The sequence below is a fragment of the Palaemon carinicauda genome, chromosome 4, assembly GCF_036898095.1.
Source record: "Palaemon carinicauda isolate YSFRI2023 chromosome 4, ASM3689809v2, whole genome shotgun sequence".
Classification (NCBI taxonomy): domain Eukaryota; kingdom Metazoa; phylum Arthropoda; class Malacostraca; order Decapoda; family Palaemonidae; genus Palaemon; species Palaemon carinicauda.
This window is the reverse complement of record NC_090728.1, coordinates 185,660,037-185,670,010: the sequence shown is the minus strand read 5'-3', so window position 1 is coordinate 185,670,010 and position 9,974 is coordinate 185,660,037.

Sequence of the window (9,974 nt, the reverse complement as noted above, 5' to 3'; positions counted from 1 at the left end):
TGATGATGATGATGATGATAATAATAATAATGAAGCTAAGCTTTAATAAGACGCAACTTATCTCATTTACAAATACATACTCCTCCACCAATTCATATTTCACACGATTCACCCCCCAAAAATGAAACTTCCATATTTTCTACATGTTTGCTGAGAATGCTCTAACCTGCCTATTTTCTTTATGGTCAATTTAGCATTCATCAAAGTATAAATGTCAATAAAAAAAATTCTGGTACCCCAAATCCCCTTATTTTCTCTCTCTCTCTCTCTCTCTCTCTCTCTCTCTCTCTCTCTCTCTCTCTCTCTCTCTCTCTCATTATTATCATTATTATTAAATGGTAAGCTACAACCCTAGTTGGAAAAGCAGGATGCTATAAGCCCAGGGGCCCCTACAGGGAAAATAGCCCAGGTAGGAAACGAAACATGGAAAAATTAAATATTTTTAAGAATAGTAACAACATTAAAATAAATATTTCCCATATAAACTATACAAACATTAACAAAACGAGAGGAAGAGAAACTAGATAGAACAGTGTGCCAGAGTGTTCCCTCAAGCAAGAGAACTCTAACCCAAGACAGTGGAAGACCATGGTACAGAGGCTATGGCACTATCCAAGACTAGAGAATAATATACATAATCGGCCTGTTTCTCCACCAGCATATGAATGAAAGACTTAATTAATGAATAAATTAATAAATAAATTAATTAACAAATTAACAGATCATTAATTAAATGCAATCCCATTCAAGACTTCTTCAACAGAAATTAAAATCTACTACGCTTGTATAGAAGGATTTGAGGAGTCGTCAAATTGTAATAAAAAGATGAAAGATAAAACAGAGGAGAGAGAGAGAGAGAGAGAGAGAGAGAGAGAGAGAGAGAGAGAGAGAGAGAGAGAGCTCCTGCCGTCCATTAGTCCGCTTTGATCTGAATAACATAATTTTAAAAGAAAAATTATAGCCAGAAAAATGGTTAACAGGAACAGACAATAGGTAAACTACGCTGGTATATTATCTCTCTCTCTCATCTCAATGTACAAGTAAGAATTCTCTCTCGCTCGCTCTCTCTCTCTCTCTCTCTCTCTCTCTCTCTCTCTCAGAGATGAAACGGGTAGAGAATAATTCTTACTTGTACATTGGGATGAGAGAGAGAGAGAGAGAGAGAGAGAGAGAGAGAGAGAGAGAGATTCTTACTTGTACATTAGGATGAGAGAGAGAGAGAGAGAGAGAGAGAGAGAGAGAGAGAGAGAGAGATCTGCAGTCCATTAAATTGCTTTGATCTGAATATGAAAAAAAATATTAAAAGAAAAATTATATTCGGGAAAATGGTTGGCAGAAACCGGCAATGGGTAACCTCTCTCTCCCTCTTCCTCTCTCTCTCTCTCATTAGAAAAATCTGGATAGAAAGATTAATTCCTATTTGTACATTAGGATGAGAGAGAGAGAGAGAGAGAGAGAGAGAGAGAGAGAGAGAGAGAGAGAGAGAGAGAGAGAGAGAGTCTGTGATTGATAACTTTTTAATGGCGTATTACATAGTCCGTTGTTGTCCGAGCTGAGCGCATGACTGATGAATGAAACAACTCATTCCCTTGACTGATCGGCGGCTTCATTTCCAAATATTTTTCCAAACGAGGTAAATTCTGACGTCAATTTGCAACATTTTTGTCATGAAATTGACAATGCTGATTTGACATTTTTTTTTTTTTTTTTTTTTTTTTTACCGCAGATTTGTTACTTGGTGGTCATAAATCGTGAAGGGTATTGGATGTATAAATTATTTTAATGGAGGAAGTGTTCGCCTTTTTTTTTACTTATTTAATTATGAAGGAGATTAATAGTATATTTGGTTTTACTTAAAAGAATTTTACGCTATGATAAATAATTCTCAGGATGTAGTTATATACAATGTATGTTGAAAATTATGGAAAAAAACTGTTTCCATACTAATTATAATTATATAATTAGTAAACATTGCAATTGTAAATTCAGTAAACAGTACTTATGTTCAATTAAAAAAAATAATTCATGTAAATATACTATGATGTACTGTATATATAATATATATATATATATATATATATATATATATATATATATATATATATATATATATAATATATATAAATATATATATATATATATATATATATATATATATGTATATATATACATGTATATATATACATATATATATATATATATATATATGTATTTCAGGAATAAGCTGTTCATATTTTGTTGGTTCATATTACGTTCATTTAAATGTTTGGTATAGAAAAACTAGAGGGGCACTCAGTAGAGCGCAGACCTCCGCCGAAGCAGCTTATTTCTCGATATTTTGCTAGACCTTGACCTAAATCCTGACCTAAACCTTAACCTTGACCTTAACCTTTTACACACACAAATATGAACCAAGTTTGAAGTCTCTGTGACAACGATGTCCGAACTTATGACTGATTACATGAATTGGACATTTTGCTTGACCGTGACCTTGACCTTTGACCTTGACCTTCCAAAATGTAATAATTTCTAGCTTTTTAAATAAGTTAATCCCTGCAAGTTTCATTACTCTACGATTAAAATTGTGGCCAGGAAGCTGTTCACAAACAAACAAACACACAAACATAACCTTGACCGTGACCTTGACCTTGACCTTTCAAAATTTAATCATTTCCAGCTTTTTACATAACAGTTAATCCCTGCAAGTTTCGTTATTCCACGGTTAAAATTGTGTCCAGAAAGCTGTTCACAAACAAACAAACACAAACAGGGGGTAAAACATAACCTCCTTCTAACTTCGTCACGACCAATCCTACAAATCCTGTACAAGCTTCCCTTCATCCCTTTAAAAAGTTGCCAACCCTTCTCGCAATTCAAAAAGCCTTTTCTGAAATCTTCCTCTCACTAAACGACATCAAATGGGCTTACTTCTTAGTCATCAAGAAAATCTCCGAGGTGTCGACGACTTACGAGATCGAAGCTTCATCAAACTGAAGCATGCAACTACTAGATCGATCACTTGCCTAAATCAACTACCATTTATAAGTCTTGAATAATGAATGAGTCACAAAAAAAAAATTGGATATAAATTTCTAGGACTTGCGTGGTTTGGTGCCAGAGAATACTCGTGTTTTTTTTTTTCTTGCTAGCGTAAGATTCAAAGGTTTAAAAAAAATGGTTCATTTACGGCCTCTCAAACATGTTGTAGATACTGAACTTATACATGATCAGGACCCCCCAAAAAACCGACCCACGCCATCACCACGGAGGAGCAGGCAATGGCTGCAGATGACTCAGGGGGTAAATCCCCCAATCAATATTTTACAGAGAAGGTAACATCGTGATTCGTGAGCTTACTAGCGAAATCTATCGAGCCATCTCCTTTGAGTGCAGGACAAACCAAAACCACAATGTGTCAAAGTATGACTATAAGTTTATGACTACTATTTATAATCATAACTTCAGCGACCATAAAAACCCATATTGTTAGTTGTAATTACATTCGTAGCCGGAAAAAAAAACACATGGAGATACCTCGTTACAATTCAGTGATAAATACTCATAGAAAAAGTCTAGACTCATAGACAAAAGTCATCATTGGAAGAACGTCTACAGAGCGACCACGAAAACTCATACTTTTATGCGTAATTATTATATTCATAGACCTCGTAGATATCTAGTTACGATTCATCTATAAATACTCAGAAAAATTCTAGATTCATACAGATACACCTTTGCGCTCAGTCTTATTCCCTGATGGAAAACAGCCTCCCTCCCTGATGGAAGTTCCAAACAGTGAAGAGAGTACAAGGCGAAGCATAGTAGGGAAGGAAGACAGTTTAACAGTTTTACCATAATCATGGAGAACCTCTTGAGTTCTCTGCCTCCTCCAGTTTAGTTATCAGTTTTCAGAATCGGTTTCTTATCTGGAGTGAACTCATATCACTACAGAACGTTGATTGCTTGCGTTTCTAATTGTTTTAAATGCATTTCTTTATCTATTTTGACTGGAATATAAATTACCTTTCAATACCTTTCTCTGATAAGTAAATTCCAGGTAGATATACAATTGTTTTGTTTCTGATTTCGTGATTTATTATGAGCTGTAAACTACCACTATTATCAACATCTGTAATTCCTCCAGTTTACACTGACATTGCCACTACTAATTATCGCTGATATTTTAACTTTATTGTATTACTTTTATTACTTTTACTCTCGATTTTTCACAATCCTTAGGCAAGTTCATCCTTATCACTGATTCTAGTTATCAAAATGTTGATAGTGTATTCAATCTCCCTTTCACCTGTTGTATTTGTAACTGAGATGAAATAGTCAGGAATAGTCAGGAGCGTCTCATGGTAGTAGGTAGTAGGTTGGCCGAGGCACCAGCCACCGGTTGAGATACTATCGCTAGAGTGTTATTGGGTCTTTTGGCTGGCCAGACAGTAGGGCATTGGATCATTGGATCCCTCTCTCTGGTTACAGCACATTATTCTTTTGCCCCCACACATACCGAATAGTCTAGTCTATTCTTTCCACATTCTCCTCTGTCGTCATACACCTGTTAATTCTAATAGCCAGGCCTTCTCCATCATGAGGCTCAATACTACACAGTATTCTAGAAGTTTTATTCCAGCTGTTACCAAGTTGTGAAATGATCTTCCTAATCGGGTAGTTGAATCAGTAGAACTTCAAAAAAATTCTAAGTTGGAGCAAATGTTTTTATGTTGACCAGGCTGACAGGAGTCTTTTATAGTTAATATATGACATATCTGTTTTTGACGTTAATAGTTTATAGAGGACATGTCTATTTTGACGTTGTTACTGTTATTTGAATGATTGATTGTTAATTTGTTCTCATCATTTATTTATTTCCTTATTTCCTTTCCTCACTGGGCTATTTTTCCCTATTGGAGCCCTTGGGCTTATAGCATCTTGCTTTTCCAACTAGGGTTGTAGCTTGGCTAATAATAATAATAATAAATAATAATAATAATAATAACACTGAGATTACCAAACATTACTTCTTCACTCAAGGGGTTAACTACTGCACTGTAACAGTTCAGTCACTAGTTTCCTCTTGGTAATGGTCGAAGAGACTTTATCTTTGGTAAAGGTAGGTGAGTGAGGTGGACGTGTTCAGAGGCGCTCCGGACACTTACTGGAATAACTATGGTCATTTACGTGCTTTCCCGTTAAAAATGTGTGTGTATGTGCATGAAGTGCTGCTCTGCCTAGTGAAGTGTACCTTATCACTTGCAATCCTGTGCTTCTTGCTATAATTGAAAATTTCCCTCTAATCCAATCAGTGCCCGAAATTTCTTCCCCCCTCAGTGCCATTGGCTGCTTTCGGTTCAAAGAGTGAAAATAAGAAAAATAAAAAGAGGAGTAACGGTTTGCTCCTCGCTCAGCCTAACCACAAGGTTGACATAGAAAAAATGACCCCGAGTGTCGAGAGTGCCTCTCGTCCCCTCACCCCTCACATACAGAACAATTGTGTTTATTTTATCAATTCTCGTTCTAACAACAGCGATCCGGAGTCCATCATAGATGTCGTGAGAAATCTTTTCACGGAAGAAGATATCACAATTGCATATGTCTCGTGCAAAGACTATATGCCCGACGGCATTCGGAATGATCGAAATGCAAAGAGCCTGACTTCTCAGAAGAAAATCACTCTCATGTCAACTTGGCTCAAAACCACAACAAATGTTACCATTTGCGCGGATAACCCATACACCCTACCTCCGGCCCAGCCCGCTGACCTCAATATAGTGACTGTACATAACACTGCAGTAAAAGCCTTGGAATTGTCAATTTCGCTGTCAAATACCTCTGAAGATCTCCGTGCAATCCCTGATGCAATCGCTGCAATGAGGCAGCAAATCAGTGATGCTGTAGGGCAGCAAATCAGTGACGCAATCGCTGCAATGAGGCAGCAAATCAGTGATGCATTGGGTCACCAAATCAATGATGCCATCACTGCAATGAAGCAGCAAATCAGTGATGCAATGACCCTGCAAATAAATGATGCATTCGCTTCAATGGGGCTAAAAATCAATGAAATAACAAATCAAATTGGAGAGTTGAATGGAAAATGTAATAAGTTGAATGACCCCACGGACCAACCCCAACTGCCACTTGAACAACCCTCATCTGAGCCCACGCCCACCTCGGAACCACAAAACACCCGCTCTAGCCTGCCTGCTACAGGGCCAAGGATCGTTACGAAGCAAACGCCAGTTTTGGATTCCACCACCTCCCCCTCCCTATCGCTAGACAGAAGAGATTCAAGAGAAGTACCATCCCCTCCTACCTCTCCCCCCTCCCCCCCTGCAACTGACTCATATGCCAGGGCGCTAATGTCAAAGGCCCAAGACGACAACGAGGGATGGCAGACCTCCCAGCGAAAGACAAAGTTCCGACCTGACCGTAACCGCAAACAGGTCAACCAGCATTCATCCGGGTATATCCCCCTCCACCTCCGCCCAAAGAGATGCCACGTCGTTGTCCACAACCTGCATTCCTCAGTGACTGAAGATGCCATTAGGCTCCAGGTTAGGGATATAACAGGATCAGACCCCCTCATTCTTCATAGCCTCAAGTGTAAGACAGTAGGTCAAGTTGCATACAGGGTTTCCTGTTTATTCCATCATCGAGAGCTCTTGGTAGGCGAAAGCTTTGGCCCAGGAGCATATGTGTCCTTTTATGATCATAAAAGAGATCGCCCTCCCCCAGCGACCCTAGTCCCCCGAAGTCACCTACGACAATCAGCCTCCACCGTCAACGCCCCAGCACCAACCACTCCCACGCCCCCTGAGATTTCTGCTCTTATCTCCAAAGGTCGACGAAATTCATGGAGTCATTAAGTATTTTATCTTGGAACATATACGGGATCAAGCGGAATTTACCTGTCCTTAATGAGTTCTGCAATGATTTCCGTGGCATTATTGCACTGCAAGAAACCTTACTCCTCTCCCATGACCTGGCTATCAGTGATTCGGTTCATGTTGATTATAACAGTTTCTCTATCTCGTCGATGGTTACTCACGACTACATCATTCAAGGTCGTCCGAAAGGAGGTCTCTCATTTCTATGGCATAGATCACTGGACAAGTGCGTGAAACCAGTGACGTATCAAACTGACAGACTTCTCGGCCTACAAGTAACGATCGAAGGTAAAACCATATTAGTGATTAATGCATACTTCCCCTGGGAGTGCCAGTCAAACTTTGATCAGTATTGTATATTACTAGGAGAAGTCCAAGGTATTATTAATGATACCACCGCTGACCATGTGTGCATAATAGGAGACTTTAATGCGCACCCATCCAGACTTTTCTATAATGAATTACAGCGTCTCTGTTCTCAACAATCTCTTCAAATTAGCGATGTTGCCCTACTGCCTCCTTCGTCCTTTACGTACATGCAAAACAGAAATAATATGCCCATCACATCCTGGCTTGATCATTGTATTACCACTGACCGCCTGCATAGCTCTATCACTGAATGTATTATACGATACGACCTTTCGTCTGCATTCGATCACATACCCATACAGATCACATTTCACACACCCTCCCTCCCGGCGGTACCCATCCAAAGGGAGAGGCTACCTTCCATCTCATGGGATTTCTCCAACCTCCAAAAATCCACTGCATTCAAACGCTTATCTGAAAGTAATCTCCGCTCGATAATCCAACCTGCTGAAGCCCTGCTCTGCAATAATCCTAATTGCCGCAACGAACAGCATAAAACAAAACTGAAGGAATTCTACGTAAATATCATAAATGCCCTACGGAGCTCGGGAAGAGACACGTTTAGACTCTCTAGAGGTAACCATCGAAACATACCTGGTTGGAATGACTTAGTTAAAGATCTCTATGCACACTCTCGAGAAATGTTCCTTCTTTGGAGGAACGATGGTAGCCAGAGAGAAGGTCCCCTCGCTCTTCAGATGAGACAAGCGAGAGCACAGTTCAAACTTGCTCTCCGTCAATGTCGCAGCAACGAAAATCAGCTACGAGCCGATGCACTGTCCAGAAAATTGACCAACCATGACTTCCCCCATCTTTGGAAAGATATTAATTCACTAAACCCAAAGTCAAACAAATTATCCCAAAGAGTAGGGGATGCAATTGGCGAAGAATCCATCGCAAGAATGTGGGGGGATCACTTCAGTACCATCCTAAATTGTATAAATGACCAAGATACCCGAAATGAAGTGGATACCCTCATCAATGTCAATATGGATTTTCAATATAGTGACCGTATCTCCCCGAGTGACGTGTGCGAGGCTATCAAGAAATTACCTAGTAACAAGGCTCCCGGCTGCGATGGCCTTCCTGCCGAGGCTTTCAAATTCTGCCACCCTATAATTTATATCCTATTTTCTGCACTATTTAATGCCTGTATATTACACCAATATCTCCCCGAAACCCTGCTACTTGTCCACTTAATACCTCTCATAAAAAACAAACTGAAGGATGCCAGTGACCCAGGAAACTACCGCCCCATCGCCATTACAACAATTTCATCGAAAATATTTGAATCTCTTCTGTTCCGTCGCCTTGCACCATTTCTCCACACCGCAGACAATCAATTTGGTTTTAAGACTAACCACTCGACTGACACCTGTATATATATTTTAAAGGAGTTATTGAATTTCTATATATCCTCGGCCTCCCCTGTCTACTTATGTTTTGTAGACGTGCGGAAGGCATTTGACAGAGTAAACTATCTGAAGCTCTTTTTGAAACTACGCAAAAGGGGAACTCCTCTATATCTCATCGGTATATTATACTGTTGGTTCACAACACAACAGTTCTGTGTCAAATGGGGCAATGTCCTGTCCCAGCAATTCGGCTCATCTAACGGTCTCAGGCAAGGAGGCATCCTCTCACCATACTTATTTAATGTTTACACAGACGACTTAAATATCAGACTGAATTCACTTCCCATTGGGTGTACGGTTAATGGCTTTACCATAAATAACCTTTGCTACGCTGACGATATGGTCCTCATCTCCCCCTCTGCTCAAGGCTTACAACGTCTCATCAATACTTGCAACGCATACGCTATTGAACATGACATAATCTATAACGAATCGAAGACACAGTGCATGTCTGTCCTTCCTAGATCGCTCCGTTTCGTAGAAGATCCACATATTTACCTTCAAAACCATCAGCTAGAATTTTTCAATGATTTTCCTTACCTAGGTCACATCATTACGAAAGATTTAAAGGACACACCTGACATCGAAAACAGGCGTCGAAAATTGTGTTGTCTAGGGAACATGGTAACGAGAAGATTTGCCTTCTGCCGCCAAGATATCAAAAAACTCCTATTTCAAACCTACTGCTATAACGTATACGGCTGCTCGCTATGGGCAAACTATACGCGAGAATCGATGAGACGTATCACAGTCATACACAATGATATCCTAAGGCGCCTCACCAATACCCCGAGGCACCATTCAGCTTCAGCGATGTTTGTTGAAAATGGACTGGATAACCTGAAAACCATCATTCGTCGCTCTATAGTAAGTCTCACCTCCCGCCTACGATCTAGTGAAAATCCCCTAATTCAAAATGTGCTTGCAAGTGCAGCGAGAATAAAATCCAAAATGTGGGAAACCTGGAATACGGAAGCGTCAGTACAATGAATTGTATTCACTAATATTTGATAGTGTGGCTATGCCAAATCCTCATCACTAAATAACTTTGGTATGATTCCCAGTATTGTTATGATAACGTGTTTTATTATGTTACATCTTTGTTGTCTGGATGTCCTGTATTTCCTTCACACCCCTGCTCAGTGACTAGATTTTTTTTTTTTTTTTTTTTTTTTTTCCTCCCCAGTGTTCTTTCATTTTCAAGCAATTTCTGTTCCAACATATTATCATTGTCATCTCCATTTTGTTTTCTTTTTTTTTTCTCTCTCCCTCTCTTTTTGTTTGCTAATATGTATGG